Genomic DNA, 25034 nt, shown 5'->3' with positions numbered 1-25034 from the left:
CTGCTGTCTGTGAACAACAACAGGTCGTCCACATACTGGACCAGCTGGTGTGGTTGGCTGAAGCCTTTTAAGCAGTTCGCCATGCATTGGTGAAAGATGCTGGGACTGTTATGAAAGCCCTGTGGGAGGCAGCTCCATGTATACTGCTGTTCCCGGAAGGTGAAGGCAAACTTGTACTGGTCTTCCCTCCGTACAGGGATAGACCAGAACCCGTTGGATATGTCCAACACTGTGAACGTGGTTGCGGATGCAGGGATTTCCCCTATCAGATCCGCAACCGCCGCTACTGTGGGGGCACAAGCTGGGATGTTTTTATTGAGCACCCTATAATCCACCGTAGCCCTCCAAGAATTGTCCGGTTTCCTAACCGGCCAAAGCAGGGAGTTGACATGGGTGGCTATGGGTCTCAAAACATCCTGCTCGACAAGCGAGCTTAAAGCTGTCTCCAAGTCTGCTTCTGCCTCTCGGGGAAAGCCATACTGCTTTTGCAGGCGGGACATGGGATCCCCATCTATTCTAACCTCCACTCCTGTGACTCTCCCACAATCGTGTTTATGGGTGGCAAATGCTGCAAGATTTGCTTGCACATAGGCCCGGTACTCGGCCGGGATGTTACTGACCAGAACCTCCAGGTCGTAACCCACTTTTGGCTTCATTGTACACAGCGTCCCTTTTCCCTGTTTCTTATCAAGAACCATGACTTCTCCCTCTGCTCCCATGCCCACTGTGCCCCATAGACAGTGATTCCTCAAGTCTACTAGGATCTGGCGAGCGATGATGAAATCAGCCCCCAAGGTCCCTTTTCCCATCTGCTCCCAGTTCATCAGGACGCACTTCTATTGTGTTTGGAGTGCTCCTAAACGAACTGCGAGCAGGACTGGGAAAAACCCAGCCTTCTCATTTCCTGTGAACCCAACTAGTTGATACGGCACCCTGTTTGACAGAGATGAGGTTGCGGGGTCCTCCGAATGGACTATCGTGCTGGAAGCACCAGTGTCCAAAAGCTAAGTACCCAATACACCCTCAACCTCCATCTTGACCCAGGGTCGTCCCCAGTGGTCGTATTCTAGTGGGCACAGGTATGCAGGCTGGGTCTCGGCTAGTCACGGCCTCTGTACTGGCAGGGTTGCTGGTGCTTCCCTGCCTGTTGCCATGGCTACCTTCCCAGTCCCCTCCAGCGCTGTCCTCACTGCAGCTACAATCTCGTCAAGGGATAGTGAGGAGCTCGCTCCACTTCCCCCACTCTGGGCGGCTCCTGAAAAACTTCTTCCCCCATATCTCTTTACTGGGCTCCTGCAATCCCTTTTAAAATTCCCAGCTTTCCCGCACCTGTAGTACACTCCCTCCTTATCAGACGAGCGGCCACCCTCCTGGTGCCATTCCCTTTTGGGAATCGAGTTGGGCTTTACTTCATTTACCCGACCTTTGGAGGTTTTCTCCTCCTCCCCTCCTCCATTCCGTTGGACCAGTGCCAGTTGCCTGACCACTGCTTCCTCGGTGAGGTTGGGGTCCCGGGAATCGAACCACAGTTCTGCCCTGGCCTTGAGCCGGGGCAAGCAGTTTGCCACCAGCATCCTCAGCCAGTGGCCAGTCTGTACCGAGGAAAGATTCGCCCGGTCGAGGAGCTCCCCACAGGCTGCGTGGTATACCACCCACAGCCTGTCCGCAAACGCTTGCGGGGTTTCCCCTGCGAGTTGCCTTGTCCTTTCGACCCGTTCGAAAGGACTGCCGTCATCGAAGCCCATAGCCTCAAGGACGGCCCTCTGGACCTCAGTAAATGTGCGCTGCCCTCTCCGGCATTCTGGTACAATTTGCCGTCCATAGAGAAGAGCAGCAGCTTGGCTCTCTCTTCCTCGTCGCACCCATTAATTTCCGCTGCCTGCATCACCTCCATGAAGTGGATAGACGGGTTCCCCGCAGCGAGTGAGTTTGGCCAAATGGACCACCATGGCCTTGAGTGATTGAACTCCGTGGGGAATAATAAAGTCGCTCTCCAGCGCTCCCTGACCTTGGCCACCTCCCTGTGGAGGACCGTACTTGCGCTGCCTGACCGGGCACATCCGCCCTGGTTCAGGATCTTTCTGCGCTGGTCCCTCTACCTCCGGCTGTCCCACCATACCTGGTGCAGCAGACAGTGCCTGGTCGCCTGATCCCGCCCTTAACTGACCCTCGGCTGGAGCCTCACATCCCTGATGCCGAGCGGGACACATTGGTCCTGCCCCCAGCCCTGGGTATGCTACTACCTGCGCGCCCCGCTCCTCCTGGTACCCCACCGGACAAACCACCGGTGCCTCAGGAGGTGGTCGGGCGTCTCTTGCCTTTCGATTCCCCTCTACCCTCCAATACTCTCCTTTGTCCCATGTGGACCCTCCAGATCCTATCAGGGCGACCATCCCCTTTGCCTGGGATAGAGCGTGGGTGAGAGTTTTAATCCTCTCCTGGCAGGGACCGTGATCTGCAAACTCACTGCTACTGGCCACTTTATAGGCTGCCTGTACGACTTTTAATTTATTCTCTAGTTCCCAAATTTTCTGGGCGTACCGAGAGTTCTGTTCACTACCCTTGGCCTCAGTGACCTGATACTGAAGATAGTCCTGGCTATTTCGGAAGGTCTCCTCCAGCTGCCTCTTCCCTTGCTGCTCCTCAGCTAATTTGGCCAGCAGGTTGTCCCCAACCGCAGCCCGGATAGCAGAGCGCTCCTCTGATTTCTGAAGACTCTGTTCCAAGTCCTTCACCCGCTGGTCGAGCTTTCGGACTTGGCGGGTGAAGCAGATAAGCCAGATGGCCTTTTCCACCCTGCGGTTGTGGTCCTTCCCTGCTGTCCACTGAGCAGCAGCTTCCACTGGGCGCTCTGCCCGTGTGAGGGCTTGTACCCAAGGTTTGGTGAGGTTCACCTTGCCAAAAATGTATGAGGAAATTCTCTCCTCCATTTTAGTTTCCTCTCTTATCACCTCAACTGTTATATTAACATCTCCTGTTTGCTTATGTCCTGCGGCGATCACCATGTTCTGTAAGGGGTTCTCAGGGAGTGTTGTTGTGCCTTGGGTGTCTCTCTCTGGGCTTCTGCCCCCACAGCTTATGCCTGGCCTGTGAGGTACCCTGAGTGCTGCAAGAGCACCCCTGGAGAGACTGTGTCTACAGTTTATGAAGGGGGCGTTTTGAGACTCGTGCATCCCCACAGCTTATGCCTAGCCAGTGAGGCACCTGTGAGTGTCAAACACTCCTAACCCCTTCTTCCCTAGCCTGTGACACACAGTTGAGCATTTTCGAGGTGCTCCTAGCTTCCCTTGCACTGTTCTGACATAAGACTCGCAATCAGGAGAAGTAATACAATAGAACTGAGACAAGGTGATTCCAAGAGGAACTTAGGCTTCCAATTTATTTGACAAGGTGTATCTCAACAAACAGCAATACACCAACAAAATAATCCCCTTAAATCCCACTAAACGGACACAACGAAAATCTTTACACAAGTTTAGCAGTACAATGCCCAACCTCCCATCATTCCTGGCCTAACTGAGTTGGGAGTTCTGGGGACCAGAGGTTATACTCACTACTGTGCCTTCTGCAGTCTGGTGGTTTGTTTCTTCTATCTTCGGTGTCTTCAGACACTGGTTTTCCTTCAGTGTCGAGAGGCTTGCTGGTTGTTGGATCACGAGAGCAGGGAAAACCACCCACACTACGTCAGAAACCACTTTTTATAGCCAGATTATCCAGTCCGCCTCTCCTGCTGAAATCGATTCTTCCCATTGGTGGGCTTTGTGATTTTGAAAAATGCAGCAGTTTTAGATTATTGCGGGTTTTTTCCACTGATGTTAACTTACTCAAGGTTTGAGTGGGTGTTGATTGCGTTGGCCTCCTGTAGCCATTGTGTAGGCCCTTGGGTTGTGTTGGGTTCCCTGGTTTCTGAACGTCTGCATAATTTTCCTCCAATTCAGTTTTTCTAACCTACTCAAGGTTTGAGTAGGTGTTAATTGGGTTGGCCTCCTGTAGCCATTGTGTAGGCCCTTGGTTTGTTTTGAGTTCCCTAGTTTTCTGAAGGTCTGCATAATTTCCTTCCATAGTGTAAACATGGGGAAGACAATAGCCCGATAACGCCTTTGAGACAGTCCCACAGCAAGTGCTCTCCCATTGACTTGAAAGCCCCATGCTTTGGGCTGACTCTGTCCCACCATTGGCCCTCCGGTGTCCTCCCCCGTCCAATCACTGCTCTGCTAAGGTCAAACCGTCTTGCTTTCAATTCACAGCAAAGACCGATCCCACAGCCCTTTTCCTTCTAGGTAAAAGGAGGAGGTTTTCGTCCTCCCCTACACATACAGTGCACTGAAATGCCAGTATTCTGCCGAAACACTTCTCCATCCCATTTTGATTTGTACAGGTATATTATTTTTCCCTTTGAGGTGTCGGCAAAAATAAATTGTAAAACCACAAACCATGGTGGCTCCAAAACACAGCACCTGAGAGAAGTGGGTCTGGGGGTCAAGGTCAGGATTCACACATTACTTCCATCCCCATCCCAGCGGCAGTACTTGGGAAGAGGGCGGGGAGATGTGCTGCAAACAGGCCCGATCCCACCTTCCACACAGGGAGAAGGGGAAAGACGGATGAAATACATCATGCTCTGGAGCGCCTCCTTGCTGCCATTTTCCCGACAACATTGGTGGAGGCTGTCCATTCTCCTGCCCTCTCGGGAGATGTTCACGAGTAACTCACGGACAGCAATGCTTTTTTTTGACGCAAGTGCTTTTGAATTATCAACAATATCAATATTTTTATTTCTCACCAATCATTTCACCTCCTCTCCTCTCCACAAGACCTTGAATCAACAACACTAACTTGGATTTAAATAGCGCCTTTAATGTGATAAAATGTCCCTTCACAGGAGTGTTATCAAGCAAAATTTGACACTGAGCCACATAAGGGGACATTAGGCCAGATGACCCATACCTTGGGCAAAGAGGCAGGTTTTAAGGAGGGTCTTCAAGGGGGAGAGAGAGATTGATGGGCAGAGAGGTTTAGGGAGAGAATTCCAGAGCTTAGGACTACACCAGCTGAAGGCAAGGCCGCCAGTGTTGGAGTGATTAAAATCGGGGATGCACAAGAGGTCAGAATCCTTGCTGGATAAAACAGATACAGTTATACTGATATACAGGAGGGTGGAATAGTTCATTTTGTTATTGGTAGGTCTTCCATGGTGTTATTAATAGATAGTCTGGAGCCTGCAGCCTGCTTATAGATGGTTACTGAGCCTCACGCTCTGGTCCCTCACTGACCAGCTCCTCCCAGCCCTTGAGTTTGGTGCTCACTCCCTGTTCTGTAAATGTAGACAACTATTTTTCACAGGGAGATCGCCCATTGCTCAGGACAGTCTGCAGGGTGAGCAATAGTCACAAATGTAACTGGGCCCCACTGAGAGAAGGGGGCACGGAGAAGGAAAACAATGCCATCTCTGCCCATCGCTCGCACACACAATTATCTAGTTGAGAACCACGTGGAAACCTGTTATTGTATTCTAGCATATCCAGTCATTGTAAACTAGGGCCCAAGGGATTTTGGCTAAACACAATTGCATCAAGGTGAGGCCCCTTTAACTGGGCAGGTCAAACCATGACATCACATTGCAAATCTGACCCTCACACAACTCATCACCGTGAAATTAGACATCACAATAGGTTTGTAATCTGGCTCAATTTGAGGCAGGATGCTGGACAACCAGTTTAAATGAAGGAAAGGTGACTGTGACTAACTGGCTGATCTCTCTCGGAGTGAATGTGGTCGGCTAGAAAACCTGATAAACAGAGCGTGAACAATAGAATCATCGCTACCCGGCTACCCATAAAAGGGGCCCGAGACTCGGAGGAGCCACAGGAGCAGGAGCGGGAGGATCGAGATGCATAAAAGGGGCCCGAGAGTCGGAGGAGCCACAGGAGCAGGAGCGAGAGGTTCGAGAAGCCCATAAAAGGGGCCCGAGAGTTGGAGGATCCACAGGAGCAGGAGCGAGAGGATCGAGATGCATTTAAAAAGGGTCCCGAGAGTCAGAGAAGCCACGGGAGCAGAAGCAGGTGGATCGAGAAGCCATAAAAGGGGCCCGAGAGTCGGAGGAGTCACAGGAGCTGGAGCGGGAGGTTCGAGAAGCCCATAAAAGGGGCCCGAGAGTCGGAGGAGTCACAGGAGCTGGAGCGGGAGGTTCGAGAAGTCCATAAAAGGGGCCCGAGAGTCGCAGGAGCCACAGGAGCAGGAGCGGGAGGAACGAGAGGCCTATAAAAGGAGCCCGAGAGTCGGAGGAGCCACAGGAGCAGGGACAAAAAATTAAAAATATTCAAAATTGAAGTGTGCGTCACAAACAAGCGGGTAAGTGATTGGCTGGTGAATTGGTGAGTGTTTTCTTTTTCCTTTCGGTAGGAAACCTTTGACATTGTTGCCAAATTAAGTTAATTTAATGGTTTAATGGCAGGAGAGCCCAGACCCCCAGTGTCATGCTCCTCCTGTGCTACTGGGAAATCAGAGACACTTTCAGTGTTCCTGACTACTATGTGTGCAGGAAGTGTATCCAGCTGCAACTCCTGACAGACAGCATTGCAGCACTGGAGCTGCGCATGGATTCACTCTGGAGCATCCGCGATGCTGAGGATGTCATGAATAGCACATTTATTGAGTTGGTCACACCGCAGGTAAAGGTTACAAAGGCAGATAAGGAATGGGTGACCAGAGCAGGAGTATGAAGGTAGTGCAGGGGTCCCCTGTGGTCATCTCCCTCCAAGACACATATACCACTTTGAATAATGTTGGGGGAGATGGCTCATCAGGAGAAGGCAGCAGCAGCCAAGTTCATGGCACCATGGGTGGCTCTGCTGCACAGGAACGCAGGAAATAGAGTGGGACAGCTATAGTGGTCGGGGATTCTATTGTAAGGTGAATAGATGGACGTTTCTGCAGCCGCAATCGAGAGTCCAGGATAGTATGTTGCCTCCCTGGTGCAAGGGTTAAGGATGTCTCGGAGCGGCTGCAAGGCATTCTGGAGGGGGAGGGCGAACAGCCAGTTATCGTGGTGCATATAGTTACCAACAATATAGGTAAAAAACGGGATGAAGTCCTACAAGCTGAATTTAGGGAGCTAGGAGTTAAAATAAAAAGTAGGACCTCAAAGGTAGTAATCTCAGGATTGCTGCCAGTGCCACGTGCGAGTCAGAGTAGAAATAGCAGGATAGTTAAGATGAATACTTGGCTTGAGGATGGTGCAAGAGGGAGGGATTCAAATTTCTGGGACATTGGAACCAGTTCTGGGGGAGGTGGGAGCAATACAAACCGAACGGTCTGCATATGGGCAGGACCGGAACAGATGTCCTAGGGAGAGTTTTTGCTTGTGCTGTTGGGGAGGGTTTAAAATAATATGGCAGGGGGATGGGAATCTATACAGGTAGACAGGGATGTAAAATGGGGGCAGAAGCAAAAGTCTATCGACTCTGGATCAGTTCCTATGGATTGGAGGGTAGCTAATGTAACACCACTTTTTAAAAAAGGAGGGAGAGAAAAACGGCTAATTATAGACCGGTTAGCCTGACATCAGTAGTGGGGAAAATGTTGGAATCAGTTATTAAGGATTAAATAGCAGCGCATTTGGAAAGCAGTGACAGGATCAGTCCAAGTCAACATGGATTTATGAAAGGGAAATCATGCTTGACAAATCTTATAGAATTTTTTGTGGATGTAGCTAGGAGAGTGGACAAGGGAGAACCAGTGGATGTGGTGTATTTGGAATTTCAAAAGGCTTTTGACAAGATCCCACACAAGAGATTAATGTGCAAAATTAACGCACATGGTATTGGGGGTAATGTATTGACGTGGATAGAGAACTGGTTGGCAGATAGGAAGCAAAGAGTCGGAATAAACGGGTCCTTTTCAGAATGGCAGGCAGTGGCTCATGAGGAACCACCAGGTTCAGTGCAGGGACTCCAGCTATTTACAATATACATTAATGATTTAGACGAAGGAATTGAATGTAATATCTCCAAGTTTGCAGATGACACAAAGCTGGGTAGCAGTATGAGCTGTGAGGAGGATGCTAAGAGGCTGCAGGGTGAATTGGACAGGTTAGATGAGTGGACAAATGCATGGCAGATGCAGTATAATGTGGATAAATGTGAGGTTATCCACTTTGGTGGCAAAAACAGGAAGGCAGAATATTATCTGAATGGTGACAGATTAGGAAAAGGGGAGGTGCAACGAGACCTGGGTGTCAGTTTTTTAAAGTTGGCATGCAGATACAGCAGGCGGTGAAGAAGGCAAATGGCATGTTGGCCTTCATAGCGAGAGGATTTGAGTATAGGAGCAGGGAGGTCTTACTGCAGTTGTTCAGGGCCTTGGTGAGGTCACACCTTGAATATTGTGCACAGTTTTGGTCTCCTAATCTGAGGAAGGACATTCTTGCTATTGAGGGAGTGCAGCAAAGGTTCACCAGACTGATTCCAGGGATGGCTGGATTGACATATGAGGAGAGACTGGATCGACTGGGCCTGTATTCACTGGAGTTTAGAAGGATGAGAGGGGATCTCATAGAAACGTATAAAATTCTGACGGGACGGGACAGGTTAGATGCGGGAAGAATGGTTCCAATGTTGGGAAAGTCCAGAACCAGGGGACACAGCCTTAGGATAAGGGGTAGGCCATTTAGGACTGAGATGAGGAGAAACTTCTTCACTCAGAGAGTTGTTAACCTGTGGAATTCCCTGCCGCAGCGAGTCGTTGATGCCAGTTCATTGGATATATTCAAGAGGGAGTTAGATGTGGCCCATACGGCTAAAGGAATCAAGGGGTATGGAGAGAAAGCGGGAAATAGGTACTGAGGTGAATGATCAGCCATGATCTTATTGAATGGTGGTGCAGGCTCGAAGGGCCGAATGGCCTACTCCTGCTCCTATTTTTTTTTAAAAGTTAGAAAGGAGATAAGGAAAAGTGGAGGGCAGAGAAATCAAAGGGAAAAATCAAAAAGGGCCACATTACAACATCATTCTAAAAGGACAAAGAGTGTTAAATAAACAAGCCTGAAGGTTCTGTGTCTCAATGCGAGGAGCATTCGTAATAAAATGGATGAATTAACTGCGCAGATAGCTGTTAATGGATATGATGTAATTGGGAATCTGGAGACATGGCTCCAGGGTGACCAAGGCTGGGAACTCAACATCCAGGGGTATTCAATATTCACGAAGGATAGACAGAAAGGAAAAGGAGGTGGGGTAGCGTTACTGCTTAAAGAGGAGATTAACACAATAGTAAAGAAGGATATTAGCTTGGATGATGTGGAATCTGTATGGGTAGAGCTGCGGAACACCAAAGGGCAGAAACGCTCATGGGAGTTGTGTACAGACCACCAAATAGTAGTAGTGAGTTTTGGAATGGCATCAAACAGGAAATTAGGTATGTGTGCAATAAAGTTACAGCAGTTATCATGGGTGACTTTAATCTACATATAGATTGGGGTCACCAAACTTTCGCAATACAGTGAAGGAGGATTTCCTGGAGTGTTTCAGGGATGGTTTTCTAGACCAATATGTCGATGAACCAATTAGAGAGCTGGCCATCCTAGACTGGGTGTTGTGTAATGAGAGAGGATTAATTAGCAATCTGGTCATACGGGGCGCCTTGGGGAAGAGTGACCATAATATGGCAGAAGTCTTCATTAAGATGGAGAGTGACACAGTTAAATCAGAGAGCAGGATCCTGAACTTTTAAAGAAAGGTAACTTTGATGGTATGAGGTGTGAATTGGCTAGGATGTTCTGGCAAATGATACTCAAAGGGTTGACAGTAGATCGGCAATGGCAGAAATTTAAAGATCACATGGATGAACTTCAACAATTGTACATCACTGTCTGCAGTAAAAATAAAACGAGAATGGTGGTTCAACCTGGCCAACAAGGGAAATTAGGGATAATGTTAAATCCGAGAAAGAGGCATATAAATTGGCCAGAAAAAGCAGCAAACCTGAGGACTGGGAGAAAGTTAGAATTCAGCAGAGGAGGACGAAGGGTTTAATTAGGAGGGGGAAAATAGAGTATGACAGTAAGCTTGCAGGGAATATAAAAACTGACTGCCAAAGCTTCTATAGATATGTGAAGAGAAAAAGATGAGTGAAGACAAATGTAGATTCCTTGCAGTCAGAATCAGGTGAAGTTATAATGGGGAACAAAGAAATGGCAGACCAATTGAACAAATACTTTGATCCTGTCTCCACGAAGGAAGACACAAATAACATTCCGGAAATACTCGGAGACCGAGGGTCTAGCGAGAAGGAGGAACTGAAGGAAATCCTTATTAATCAGTAAATTGTGTTAGGGAAATTGATGGGATTGAAGGTTGATAAATCCCCAGGGCCTGATAGTCTGCATCCCAGAGTACTTAAGGAAGTGGCCCCAGAAATAGTGGTACATTGGTGGTCATTTTCCAACATGCTACAGACTCTGGATCAATTCCTATGGACTGGAGGGTAAAAAAGGAGGGCGAGTGAAAACAGAAAATTATAGACCGGTTAGCCTGACATTGGTAATGGGGAAAATGTTGGAATCAATTATTAAAGATGGAATTGCAGCAAATTTGGAAAGCAGTGACAGGATTTGATAGCGAGAGGATTTGAGTATAGGAGCAGGGAGGTCTTACTGCAGTTGTACAGGGCCTTGGTGAGGTCACACCTTGAATATTGTGCACAGTTTTGGTCTCCTAATCTGAGGAAGGACATTCTTTCTATTGAGGGAGTGCAGCGAAGGTTCACCAGACTGATTCCCAGGATGGCAGTACTGACATATGAAGAAAGACTGGATCGACTAGGCTTATATTCACTGGAATTTAGAAGAATGAGAGGGAATCTCATAGAAACATAAAATTCTGAGGGGATTGGACAGGTTAGATGCAGGAAGAATGTTGCTGTAGAGGTTTGTTTATTCCAGCTTGTATAATTGCCCGTGAGAGTCAGAGTGGGGAACAGCAGTGACCATGCAGACATCAATGCTCAAATCCTGGAAACTGATAACAGTTCAGTAAACGCTAGTTGTTCTGATCAGACGGTCCTTGACCCTGGGATAATCTGTGGGACAAGGAGTCGATGAGAAACTCTTGTCCCAGGTGTTACTGGTGCCCTCTGACCTAGCCAATCCCTGGGTCCTTGCCAAGGACCTCCTCCCAGGTGTCAGCTGGCTCAGGTACTGCCACCAAAATCCCTCTGATTATGTCAGAGTAGCTCTTTTTGCCAGTGATCCTGGTTCACCTGATGGCATTGCAGCCATTCTGGACCATCTCTCTGATTCTGAAGAAGGTGTACATTGCCCAACTCCAGAATCTTTCATCATCATCAGCAGCCCCTCGAAATAAAGAAAGACTTGCTTCCACTCTAAAAGTGAGATCTGAGGTGACTGAACAGTTCAATACGGGAATTACAGTCTCTGTCACAGGTGGGACAGACAGTAGTTGAAGGAAAAGGTGGATGGGGAGTCTGATTTGCCGCACGCTCCTTCTGCTGCCTGCGCTTGATTTCTGCATGCTCTCGGCGACGAGACTCGAGGTGCTCAGCGCCCTCCCGGATGCTCTTCCTCCACTTAGGGCGCTCTTTGGCCAGGGATTCCCAGGTGTCGGTGGGGATGTTGCATTTTATCAAAGAGGCTTTGAGAATGTCCTTTAAACGTTTCCACTGCCCACCTGGGGCTCGCTTGCTGTGTAGGAGTTCCGAGTGGAGCACTTGCTTTGGGAGTCTTGTGTCAGGCATGCGAACAATGTCACCCACGCAACGGAGCTGGTCGAGTGTGGTCAGTGCTTCGATGCTGGGGATGTTGGCCTGATCGAGGACACTGACGTTGGTGTTTCTGTCCTCCCAGGGGATTTGCAGGATCTTGTGGAGACATTGTTGGTGGTATTTCTCCAGGATTTGATGTGTCTACTGTATATGGTCCAAATCTCTGAGCCATACAGAAGGGCGGGTATTACTACAGCCCTGTAGAACATAAGAACATAAGAACATAAGAATTAGGAACAGGAGTAGGCCATCTAGCCCCTCGAGCCTGCTCCGCCATTCAATAAGATCATGGCTGATCTGGTCGTGGACTCAGCTCCACTTACCCGCCCTCTCCCCGTAACCCTTAATTCCCTTGTTGCTTAAAAATCTATCTATCTTTGACTTGAAAACATTCAATGAGCCAGCCTCAACTGCTTCCTTGGGCAGATAATTCCACAGATTCACAACCTTCTGGGAGAAGAAATTTTTTCTCAACTCGGTTTTAAATTGGCTCCTCCGTATTTTGAGGCTGTGCCCCCTAGTTCTAATCTCCCCCACCAATGGAAACAACCTCTCTGCCTCTATCTTGTCTATCCCTTTCATGATTTTAAATGTTTCTTTAAGATCACCCCTCATCCTTATGAACTCCAAGGAGTAAAGACCCAGTCTACTCAATCTATCATCATAAGTTAACCCCCTCATTTCTGGAATCAGCCTAGTGAATCGTCTCTGTACCCCTTCCAAAGCTAGTATATCCTTCCTTAAATAAGGTGACCAAAACTGCACACAGTACTCCAGTGCGGCCTCACCAATACCGTATACAATTGCAGCAGGACCTCCCTGCTTTTTTACTCCATCCCTCTCGCAATGAAGGCCACCATTCCATTCGCCTTCCTGATTACCTGCTGCACCTGCAAACTAACTTTTTGGGATTCATGCACAAGGACCCCCAGGTCCCTCTGCACCTCAGCATGTTGTAATTTCTCCCCATTCAAATAATATTCCCTTTTACTGTTTTTTTTCCCAAGGTGGATGACCTCACACTTTCCGACATTGTATTCCATCTGCCAAACCTTAGCCCATTCGCTTAACCTATCCAAATCTCCTTGTAGCCTCTCTGAGTCCTCTACACAACCCGCTTTCCCACTAATCTTAGTGTCATCTGCAAATTTTGTTGCACTACACTCTGTCCCCTCCTCTAGGTCATCTATGTATATTGTAAACAGTTGTGGTCCCAGCACTGATCCCTGTGGCACACCACTAACCACTGACTTCAAACCGGAAAAGAACCCATTTATCCCGATTCTCTGCTTTCTGTTCGCCAGCCAATTCTCTATCCATGCTAATACATTTCCTCTGACTCCGCGTACCTTTATCTTCTGCAGTAACCTTTTGTGTGGCACCTTATCGAATGCCTTTTGGAAATCTAAATATACCACATCCATCGGTACACCTCTATCTACCATGCTCGTTATATCCTCAAAGAATTCCAGTAAGTTAGTTAAACATGATTTCCCTTTCATGAATCCATGCTGCGTCTGCTTGATTGCACTATTCCTATCCAGATGTCCCGCTATTTCTTCCTTAATGATAGTTTCAAGCATTTTCCCCACTACAGATGTTAAACTAACCGGCCTATAGTTACCTGCCTTTTGCCTGCCCCCCTTTTTAAACAGAGGCGTTACATTAGCTGCTCTCCAATCCGCTGGTACCTCCCCAGAGTCCAGAGAATTTTGGTAGATTATAACAAATGCATCTGCTATAACTTCCGCCATCTCTTTTAATACCCTGGGATGCATTTCATCAGGACCAGGGGACTTGTCTACCTTCAATCCCATTAGTCTGTCCAGCACTACCTCCCGAGTGATAGTGATCATCTCAAGGTCCTCCCTTCCCACATTGCTAGGACCAGCAATTTTTGGCATGGTTTTTGTGTCTTCCACTGTGAAGACGGAAGCAAAATAATTGTTTCAGGTCTCAGCCATTTCCACATTTCCCATTATTAAATCCCCCTTTTCATCTTCTAAGGGACCATCATTAACTTTAGTCACTCTTTTCCGTTTTATATATCTGTAAAAGCTTTTACTATCTGTTTTTATGTTTTGCGCAAGTTTACCTTCGTAATCTATCTTCCCTTTTTTTATTGCTTTTTTAGTCATTCTTTGCTGTTGCTTAAAATCTTCCCAATCCTCTAGTTTCCCACTAACCTTGGCCACCTTATACACATTGGTCTTTGATTTGATACTTTCCTTTATTTCCTTGGTTATCCATGGCTGGTTATCTCTTCTCTTGCCGCCCTTCTTTTTCACTGGAATATATTTTTGTTGCGTATTATGAAAGAGCTCCTTAAAAAGTCCTGCACTGTTCCTCAATTGTGCCACCATTTAGTCCTTGTTTCCAGTCTACTTTAGCCAACTCTGCCCTCATCCCACTGTAATCCCCTTTGTTTAAGCATCGTACTTTCGTTTCTGACACAACTTCCTCATCCTCAATCTGTATTACAAATTCAACCATATTGTGATCACTCATTCCGAGAGGATGTTTTACGAGGAGATCGTTTATTTTTCCTGTTTCATTACACAGGACCAGATCCAAAATGGCTTGCTCCCTTGTAGGCTCTGTTACATACTGTTCTAAGAAACAATCCCGTATGCATTCTATGAATTCCTCCTCTACGCTACACCCTGTGATTTGATTTGAACAATCGATATGTAGGTAAAATCCCCCATAACTACTGCCGTTCCTTTTTCACATGCCTCCATTATTCCCTTGATTATTGCCCGCCCCACCATGAAGTTATTATTTGGGGGCCTATAAACTACGCCGACCAGTGACTTTTTCCCCTTACTATCTCTAATCTCCACCCACAATGATTCAACATTTTGTTCATTGGAGCCAATATCATCCCTCACAACTGCCCTGATATCATCCCTTATTAACAGAGCTACCCCACCTCCCTTCCCTTCCTGCCTATCTTTCCGAATCGTCAGATACCCCTGTACGCTTAATTCCCACCTTGCAACCATGTCTCTGTAATGGCCATCAAATCATACCCATTTGTAATGATTTGTGCCGTCAACTCATTTACTTTATTTCGAATGCTGCGTGCATTTAGGTAGAGTGTTTTCATCCCAGTTTTTAAACCATGATTTTTAGTTTTTACCCCTCCTGCAGCCCTTTTATATTCAGTGGCCATGAGCTTGGTGCAAGATTTGAGGGCATGGTCTTCAAACACTCTCTTCCTCAGGCGGCCGAAGGCTCAACTCCGCCTCCAGTTTGCCAATGTAGCCTTCAGACACCTGAGGAGGAGTGTTCGGAGATCCAGAACCTTAAATACTCAGGTGGCATCAGAATGTGTGGCCAGTAACATTACATGAAAAGAAACGAGTCGATATGTTTTACACCCAGAATCTGCATTTAGCATTCACAGCTTAAATGGTTTACTATACAAGAGTAGCTCGATAGTATCTGTAGTTGTCTTGTTGCGATTCAGTGATTTTTTAAATCTGTAATTTCTTCTTCTGCTCGAGGTAGACGGTTGGGGTCAGGATGAGAGAGAGGAAACAGACAGTTTGATCAAACTACCTACAGATGAAAGTTGTGAGTAACTAAGCCACAAGGACAAGTGGATCAGACACACAAGAGAGAGCACATCGCGACAGAAATTAAATCAATGTCAGCAGAGATGGCACAAAAGGAAGGAGCGCTGCGACTGAAATTCTCCTCACGCCATCCCTCTGTGTCCCGTCCATTTCTCAGTGCCAACTCCACATCTTTTAATTTCTTTTAATTTGATGGCCAATAAACAAAGCCCCCGCCCCCACTCTCCCGCCCCCACAGAGCCATCTAGCCCTCATGTCCCTGCATTGGCATCAAGCACCAACCCTGCTCCAACTCCAGGCTCAGTCCGGCACTGCTCGGTGTTAAGTGCATTGCACCGGGTAAAGCCCAGTCTGCTCCAACCAGTGCCGGCCAGGGGTCCACCTCGGGACTAAACAGGAAAGTCTCAAGAAGGGACGCTCTGGTTGTTGCCCTGAGACTTCCCAGAATTAAGAGGAAGTGTCCTCCCCTGGCACCAGCTGGCTCGGAGGAGTCCGTGCCGACTGGTGACAGGATCGCTCCCAATTCCTGTGGGACATCTCGGTTCCAAGGGCTGTCACTCCCAGGGAGGGGCTATGTGTGCCTCAGTGGCACCTCCCCCAAGAGGCTGGAGCTCATGTCTGGAGGGTCGAACACAATCAGCCTTCGTATTCATGAGCTCTTAGCTAATCGTTTCCAAAGGCGGGATGCCTCCAGGAAGCTTCCTCGGGATGAACCGACAGGGAAGGTTGATAGTGAGGCCCTCATCTCTGTTCCCATAGCCTCACTCTCAACCGAGGAAGATACCCGGAGGCATCCCACCTTCGGAAGCCAAGCTGGGAACCTGAGTCAGACCAGCACCTCCAGTCGTTTGGGCTTTTTCATGTATTTAACAAAAGGGTGAGGAGTCTAAAACTGTGGGTTCCAGAAGTCCCTTCACTTGGGGGTTTGAATCTTTACTTGGGGTTTACTCAGGCTGTTGCTGTATTTATCCGACCAATTTCCAGGGCAGTTCGGGTAGACTCAATATGCACCCTTCAGTTAAGGCCAAGGTAGACAGCATCCACAGTGCCTCCCCGACCCTGCTTTCACACCTTGCAGTTTACTGTTATCTGGTGAACTTCAGTTGAGAAGGTATCAGAAGGAAGTTCACTGCCCAGTTAAACTAGTCCTGGTCTGCCCACATTTGGGATCCGGCGGACCTTTCTGTGGGGTTTGGTGCATGTCCCGAATTCCCCACCATCACTGGGGCCGGCTTTACTGACCAGCAGCCTAATGCCTCGCAGGTGAGTTGAGGGAGCAATCCCTGTCAGAGTGAGGACCACCTACAGAGAGCATCTACTGCAGCAACAAGCTGTGTGTGTGCCCTCAATGTAGGAGCAAGGTCTATCATCCAGTGGGCCTTGCATCGCCAATGGGCTTGGCCATGCAACATGAGGCTCCATGACCCAAGGAGGTGCTGCAGCAGAACCTTCATCATTCCCAGAATTGATGGAATGAATCGCAGAATTGATGGAATGAATCCCAAAACCGCTCACCCTCAAGCAGCAGGTTTTAAAAATGCCAATGCGCAGACCCCACACCCATTCACGGAGCGGAGCGAGCTCTGCCCACACCAGGTGGTGCTCCGAGCATGGCTCCGGCTGTATGGCAACCGCCAGAATGTGGGTGACGTAAGCCCGGGAAATGTAAAGATACTTGTTTCTAAAACTTCCTCCTCTCGATGTTGTCGCCCACCCCATCTATAGGCCCCTTCCACTCACCATCACCAATCCTTTCTTATATTTAAGGAGGGAGATGAAACATGTCCAGGGAAGTATAGATCAGTCAGCTTAACATTGGGAGTAGGAAAAATAATGCAATCCCTACTAAAGGAGAAAATAGAAGCACATCTAGAAAACAAAAATATAATAATGAATAGCAGCCTGGATTTCAAAAGGAAATGTCTTGCTTGACCAGCCTCATTGAAAAGGTAACAGAGAGAGTAGATAAGGGGAATGCAGTAGATGTCATTAAACTAGATTTTCAAAAAGCCTTCAATAAGGTACCACAAAATAGACTAAAATATAAGATCAGAGAAGGTGCAGTCAGGAGACAAGTAACAGATTGGATAGCTAGCTGGCCTCAAGACAGAAAGCAGAGAGTAGGGGTAAAGGGTAGCTATTGACAGTGGCAGAATGTGGGGAGTGGTGTTCTACAAGGGTCAGTGCTGGGACCAAGGTTGTTCACAATTTATATTCATGATTTAGACTTTGGAATCAAAAACACAATTTCTAAATTTGCCGATGACAATAAACTGGAGGGTAGTCAATACTGAGGAGGACTGCAACAAATTATAAAGGAGGACATTAATAAACTTGCAGAATGGGCATATAATTGGCAAATTAATTTCAACACAGAAAAATGTGAGGTATTACATTTTGGTCGGAAGAATAAGGATGTCAATTATTGTTTGGATATTGCGAGTCTGGGTGGGATAGAGGAACAAAGGGATCTCGGAGTACAAATACACCAATTGATGAAAGTAGTGACACAGACTAACAAGGCCATAAAATAAGCAAACCAGGCACTGGGGTTTATTTCTAGAGGGACAGAATTGAAAAGTAGCGAAGTTATGCTAAACTTGTATCGAATCTTGGTTAGACCACACTTGGAGCACTGTGTACAATTCTGGTCACCATATTACAGAAAGGATATAGAGGCACTGGAGCGGGTGCAGAGAAGACTTACAAGGATGCTATTGAAATGCGAGGGTAAGCCTATCAGAAAGGGATGAACAGGCTGGGTCTCTTTTTGCTTGATAAAAGAAGGCTGAGGGGTAACCAATAAAGGTCTTTAAAATGATGAAAGATTTTGATAGAATAGATACAGAGAGAATGTTTTCACTAGTAGAGCATAACTAGAGGGCATCAATATAAGATAGTCACCCACAAATCAATTAGGAATTCAGAAGGAACTTCTTTACCCAGAGAATGGTGAGATGTGGAACTCACTACCCACAAGAAGTAGTTGAGGCAAATAGTATCGATGTATTTAAGGGGAGGCTAGATGAGATATGTGTGCGCACTTGGTCCGTGCAGCAGAGCTGGACTCCAGTCGTCTTGGTTAACCCTTGCCATTGGACAAGACCTAGCTCTGTCGAGCCCGTGTGGTGGCTGGTGTGCAGCGGCCACCAGATGTTAAAAACATCCCTGCAGAGGCATCTTCCACCCTTGAGGATGGAGTTCGAGTTCTTCATTGAAACACCTGTGAACGCATCCTTTTTTGCTGTGGATGCAAGTCATCCTCGTTTCGAGGGACTGCCTATTATGTTTGATTGAGGAGCATATAAGGGAGAAGTGAATAGAGGGTTATCCTGATAGTTAGATGAGGGGAGACAGGGGGAGGCTCGAGTGGAGTATAAATGCTAGCATGGACTGGTTGGGCCGAATGGCCTGTGTCTGTGCTGATGTAATCATTCACCTCCATTAGCCTTTCCAAGGCTTTATCCGGACCGTAATGCTCTTTGCACCATGCTAGCCCATCATTCCCGATTAGGACCTGCAATGCAGGGCAGTAACCTTTGATACCCTGTCAAGCTCCACCTCCCCAAGCAGTGATCAGCAGCCTCGGGATGTGAATGGTACAATAGGACAGTGTAGACTTTCAGACTCGGTGAGGGGCAAGTCAGCATGTCTACAGACAGACTGTATGACAGTAGTCGGGTATTTCTACAGTCTGGGACCCCCTCCTGGGTCCCTCTGTCAAGTTGACTTGTTGCTTCCCATTGGTGCTTGAACGACGGGGTGACACTCTTGCTGCCACATTTGGCCGGGGTGGACATCATCATCATAGGCAGTCCCTCGGAATAGAGGAAGACGTTCGTCCACTCCTGAAGTGAGTACTTTGGTGGCTGAGTAGTCCAATAAGAGAGCCACAGTCTCTGTCACAGGTGAGACAGATAGTCGTTGAGGGGAAGTCTGGGTGGGACTGGTTTGCCGCATACTCTTTCCGCTGTCTGCACTTGATTTCCGCACGTTCTTGGCGTTGAGACTCGAGGTGCTCACCATCCTCCCAGTGCACTTTCTTCACTTCGGGCGGTCTTTGGCCAGGGATTCCTAGGTGTCAGTGATGATGTCGCACTTTATCAGGGAGGCTTTGAGGGTCTCCTTGCACCGTTTCCGCTGCCCACCTTTGGCTCATTTGCTGTGAAGGAACTCCGCATAGTTCACTTGCTTAAGGAATCTCGTGTCGGACATGCAAACTATGTGGCCTGCCCAGCGAAGCTGACCGAGTGTGGTCAGTGCTTCAGTGCTGGGATTGTTAGCCTGGGCGTGGACGCTAATGTTGGTGCGCCTGTCCTCCGAGGGGATTTGTAGGATCTTGCGGAGACATCGTTGGTGATATATCTCCAGCGAATTGAAGTGTTTTTTGTACATCGTCCATGCCCCTAAGCCATACAGGAGGGTATTATGCAGCCATGTAGAGCATGAGCTTGGTGGTAGATCCATCAGCCTATCCTTGCCGCAAAGCACTGTCCCCCAGTCATCAAGTTCCATGGCGTGGCCCCCGACAACCTGGACCATTTCCCTTACCTCAGGAGCCTCTTGTCAACAAAAGCAGATGTTGGTGTGGAGATTCAACACCGCCTCCAGTGCGTTAGTGCAGCCTTCGGCCACCTGAGGAAAAGAATGTTTGAAGTCCAGGCCCTCAAATCCACCACTCAGCTCATGGTCTAAATGGCTGTAGTAATACCCGCCCTCCTGTATGGCTCAGGGACATGGACGATGTACAGAAGACACCTCAAGTCGCTGGAGATATATCACCAATGATGTCTGCGCAAGATCCTTCATATCCCGTGGGAGGACAGACGCACCAACATCAGTGTCCTTGCGTAGGCTAACATCCCCAGCATGGGCAGGTCACTTAGTTCGCATGACAGACACGAGACTGCCAAAGCAAGCGCTCTATGCGGCGCTCCTTCATCGGAAATGAGCCAAAGGTGGGCAGCGGAAACGTTAAAAGGACACCCTCAAAGCCTCCCTGGTGAAGTGTGACATCACCACTGACACCTGGGAGACCCTGGCCGTAGACCGTCCTAGGTGGAGAAATTGCATCCAGGAGAGCGTTGAGCTCTTCGAATCTCAACGCTGCGAGCGTGAAGAGGTCAGGCACAGGCAGCGGAAGGGGCGTGTGGTAAATCAGTGCCACCCCACCCTTCCCCCGACGAATGTCTGTCCCACCTGTGACAGGGTCTGTGGCTCCCGTGTTGGACTGTTCAGCCACAAATAAACTCACTTTAGTCGTGGAAGCAAGTCTTCCTCGATTCCAAGAGGCTGCCTATGATGATAGATAGAGAAGCATATAAGGGAGAAGTGAATAGAGAGTTATCCTGATAGTTGGATGAGATGAAACAGGGAGAGGCTCGCGTTGAGTATAAACGCTCGCATGGACTGGTTGAGCCAAATGGCCTGTTTCTGTGCTGTAATCCGATGTAATCATTCACCTCCATAAGACTTTACAAGGCTTTATCCAGACCGTAATGTCCTTTGTACCAACTAGTCCATCATTCCCGATTAGGACCTGGAATGCAGTGAATTAACCTTCGAAACCCTTTCCAGCTCCACCTCCCCAAACAGTGATCAGCAGCCTCGGGGTGCGAATGGTACAATAGGACATTGTAAACTTTCAGACTCGGTGAGGGGCAAGTCAGCATGTCTACAGGCAGACTGTATGACAGTAGTCTGGTATTTCTACAGTGTGGGACCCCCTCCTGGGTCCCTCTGTCAAGTTGACGTGTTGCTTCCCATTGGTGCTTGAACGACGGGGTGACACTCTTGCTGCCACATTTGGCCGGGGTGGACATCATCATCATAGGCAGTCCCTCGGAATAGAGGAAGATGTTTGTCCACTCCTGAAGTGAGTACTTTGGTGGCTGAGTAGTCCAATAAGAGAGCCACAGACTCTGTCACAGGTGGGACAGATAGTCGTTGAGGGGAAGTCTGGGTGGTCCTGGTTTGCCGCATGCTCTTTCCGCTGTCTGCGCTTGATTTCCGCACGCTCTCGGCTTTGAGACTCGAGGTGCTCATCACCCTCCCGATGCACTTTCTTCACTTAGGGTGGTCTTTGGCCAGGGACTCCTTGGCGTCAGTGATGATGTCGCACTTCATCAGGGAGGCTTTGAGGGTCTCCTTGCACCGTTTCCGCTGCCCACCTTTGGCTCATTTGCTGTGAAGGAACTCCGCATAGTTCACTTGCTTAAGGAATCTCGTGTCGGACATGCAAACTATGTGGCCTGCCCAGCGAAGCTGACCGAGCGTGGTCAGTGATTCAGTGCTGGGATTGTTAGCCTGGGCGTGAACGCTAATGTTGGTGCGCCTGTCTTCCGAACGGATTTGTAGGATCTTGCGGAGACATCGTTGGTAATATATCTCCAGCGAATTGAAGTGTTTTCTGTACATCGTCCATGCCCCTAAGCCATACAGGAGGGTATCATGCATTCCTGTAGAGCATGAGCTTGGTGGTAGATAAAGGTCCTCCATCAGCCTAAATTTGCCGCAAAGCACTGTCCCCCAGTCATCAAGTTCCATGGCGTGGCCCCCGACAACCTGGACCATTTCCCTTACCTCAGGAGCCTCTTGTCAACAAAAGCAGATGTTGGTGCGGAAATTCAACACTGCCTCCAGTGCGCCAGTGCAGCCTTTGCCCACCTGAGGAAAAGAATGTTTGAAGTCCCAGCCCTCAAATCCACCACTAAGCTCATGGTCTAAATGGCTGTCGTAATACCCGCCCTCCTGTATGGCTCAGGGACATGGACGATGTACAGAAGACACCTCAAGTCGCTGGAGATATATCACCAATGATGTCTGCGCAAGATCCTTCATATCCCGTGGGAGGACAGACGCACCAACATCAGTGTCCTTGCGTAGGCTAACATCCCCAGCATGGGCAGGTCATTTAGTTCGCATGCCAGACACGAGACTGCCAAAGCAAGCGCTCTATGCGGCGCTCCTTCATCGCAAACGAGCCAAAGGTGGGCAGCGGAAACGTTACAAGGACACCCTCAAAGCCTCCCTGGTGAAGTGTGACATCACCACCGACACCTGGGAGACCCTGGCCGAAGACCGTCCTAGGTGGTGAAAGTGCATCCAGGAGGGCTTTGAGTTCTTCGAATCTCAACGCTGCGAGCGTGAAGAGGTCAGGCGCAGGCAGCGGAAGGGGCGTGTGGTAAATCAGTGCCACCCCACCCTTCCCCCGACGAATGTCTGTCCCACCTGTGACAGGGTCTGTGGCTCCCGTGTTGGACTGTTCAGCCACAAATAAACTCACTTTAGTCGTGGAAGCAAGTCTTCCTCGAATCCAAGAGGCTACATATGATGATAGATAGAGAAGCATATAAGGGAGAAGTGAATAGAGAGTTATCCTGATAGTTGGATGAGATGAAACAGGGAGAGCTCGAGTTGAGTATAAACGCTAGCATGGACTGGTTGAGCCAAATGGCCTGTTTCTGTGCTGTAATCCGATGTAATCATTCACCTCCATAAGACTTTACAAGGCTTTATCCAGACCGTAATGTCCTTTGTACCAACTAGTCCATCATTCCAAATTAGGACCTGGAATGCAGGGAGGTAACCTTCGAAACCCTTTCCAGCTCCACCTCTCCATACAGTGATCAGCAGCCTCGGGGTGTGAATGGTACAATAGGACAGTGTAGACTTTCAGACTCGGTGAGGGGCAAGTCAGCATGTCTACAGACAGACTGTATGACAGTAGTCGGGTATTTCTACAGTCTGGGACCCCCTCCTGGGTCCCTCTGTCAAGTTGACGTGTTGCTTCCCATTGGTGCTTGAACGACGGGGTGACACTCTTGCTGCCACTTTTGGCCGGGGTGGACATCATCATCATAGGCAGTCCCTCGGAATAGAGGAAGACGATCGTCCACTCCTGAAGTGAGTACTTTGATGGCTGAGTAGTCCAAGAAGAGAGCCACAGACTCTGTCACAGGTGGGTCAGATAGTCGTTGAGGGAAAGTCTGGGTGGGCCTGGTTTGCCGCATGCTCTTTCCGCTGTCTGAGCTTGATTTCCGCACGCTCTCGGCGTTGAGACTTGAGGTGCTCATCACCCTCCCGATGCACTTTCTCCACTTAGGGCGGTCTTTGGCCAGGGACTCCGAGGTGTCAGTGACGATGTCGCACTTTATCAGGGAGGCTTTGAGGGTGTCCTTGCAACGTTTTCGCTGTTGACCTTTGGCTCATTTGCCCTTAAGGAGCTCCGCATAGATCATTTGCTTTTGGTGCCTCGTTTCTGACATGCGAACTATGTGGCCTTCCCAGGAAAGCTGACCGAATGTGGTCAATGCTTCAATGCTGGGGATGTTAGACTGGACGAGGACGCTAATGTTGGTGCTCCTGTCCTCCGAGGGGATTTGTAGGATCTTATGGAGACATTTTTGATGATATATCTCCAGAGACTTGAGGTGTCTTCTGTCCATTGTCAATGCCCCTAAATCATACAGGAGGTTGGGTATTAGTCCAGCCATGTAGACCAAGAGCTTGGTGGTAGATTTGAGGGCCTGGTCTTCGAACAGCCTTTTTCTCAGGCGGCCGAAGGTTCTCCACCAGCCTGTCCTCGCCGCAAAGCACTGTCCCCCAATCATCAAGATCCACGACGCGGCCCTCGACAACGTGGACCATTTCCCTTACCTCGGGACCCTCTAATGAACAAAAGCAGGCTTTGATGCGGAGATTCAACACCGTTTCCAGTGCGCCAGTGCAGCCTTCAGCCACCTGAGGAAAAGAGTGTTCGAAGACCAGGCCCTCAAATCTACCACCAAGCTCATGGTCTACATGACTGTAGTAATTCCCACCCTCCTGTATGGCTCAGGGGCATGGACGATGTACAGAAGACACCTCAAGTCACTGGAGATATATCACCAACGATGTCTCCGCAAGATCCTTTAAATCCCCTGGGAGGTCAGACGCACCAACATCAGTGTCCTCACCCAGGCTAACATCCCCAGCATTGAAGCACTGACCACACTCGATCAGCTTCGCTGGGCAGGTCACTTAGTTCGCATGGCAGACACGAGATTCCCAAAGCAAGCGCTCTATGTGGAGCTCCTTCATGGTAAACGAGCCAAAGGTGGGCAGCGGAAACGTTACAAAGACACCCTCAAAGCCTCCCTGGTGAAGTGTGACATCACCACTGACACCTGGGAGACCCTAGCTGAAGGCCACCTTAGTGGAGAAAGTGCATTCGGGAGGTCGTTGAGCTCCTCGAATCTCAACGCTGCGAGCATGAAGAGATCAGGCGCAGGCAGCGGAAGGGACGTGTGGTAAATCAGTGCCACCCCACCCTTCCCCCGACGAATGTCTGTCCCACCTGTGACAGGGTCTGTGGCTCTCGTGTTGGACTGTTCAGCCATTAAAGAACTCACTTTAGTTGTGGAAACAAGTCTTCCTTGATTCCGAGGTACTGCCTATGATGATGATTATGGGGCCTTGGAAGTTTGGACCGTAGTTGGTCTTGTCTGCGATGAAGAATCCTCGCATATCATGGCCATCGGCCAGCTGCTGTGTCTCCTGTGCTTTCTCCATCCACCACCTTTTTGTTCGGTCCCGGGTTTTTTGTTGGACCTCAGCCTTGAGCCGTCTGTAATGTTACTTTGCTGCTCCCATGTTGGGATGTTGCTTGAGGCTCAGAAATGCTCTGCGCTTGCG

The sequence above is a fragment of the Pristiophorus japonicus genome, chromosome 3 (genome assembly GCF_044704955.1).
Source record: "Pristiophorus japonicus isolate sPriJap1 chromosome 3, sPriJap1.hap1, whole genome shotgun sequence".
Classification (NCBI taxonomy): domain Eukaryota; kingdom Metazoa; phylum Chordata; class Chondrichthyes; family Pristiophoridae; genus Pristiophorus; species Pristiophorus japonicus.
Note: the sequence above shows the minus strand (reverse complement) of the source record.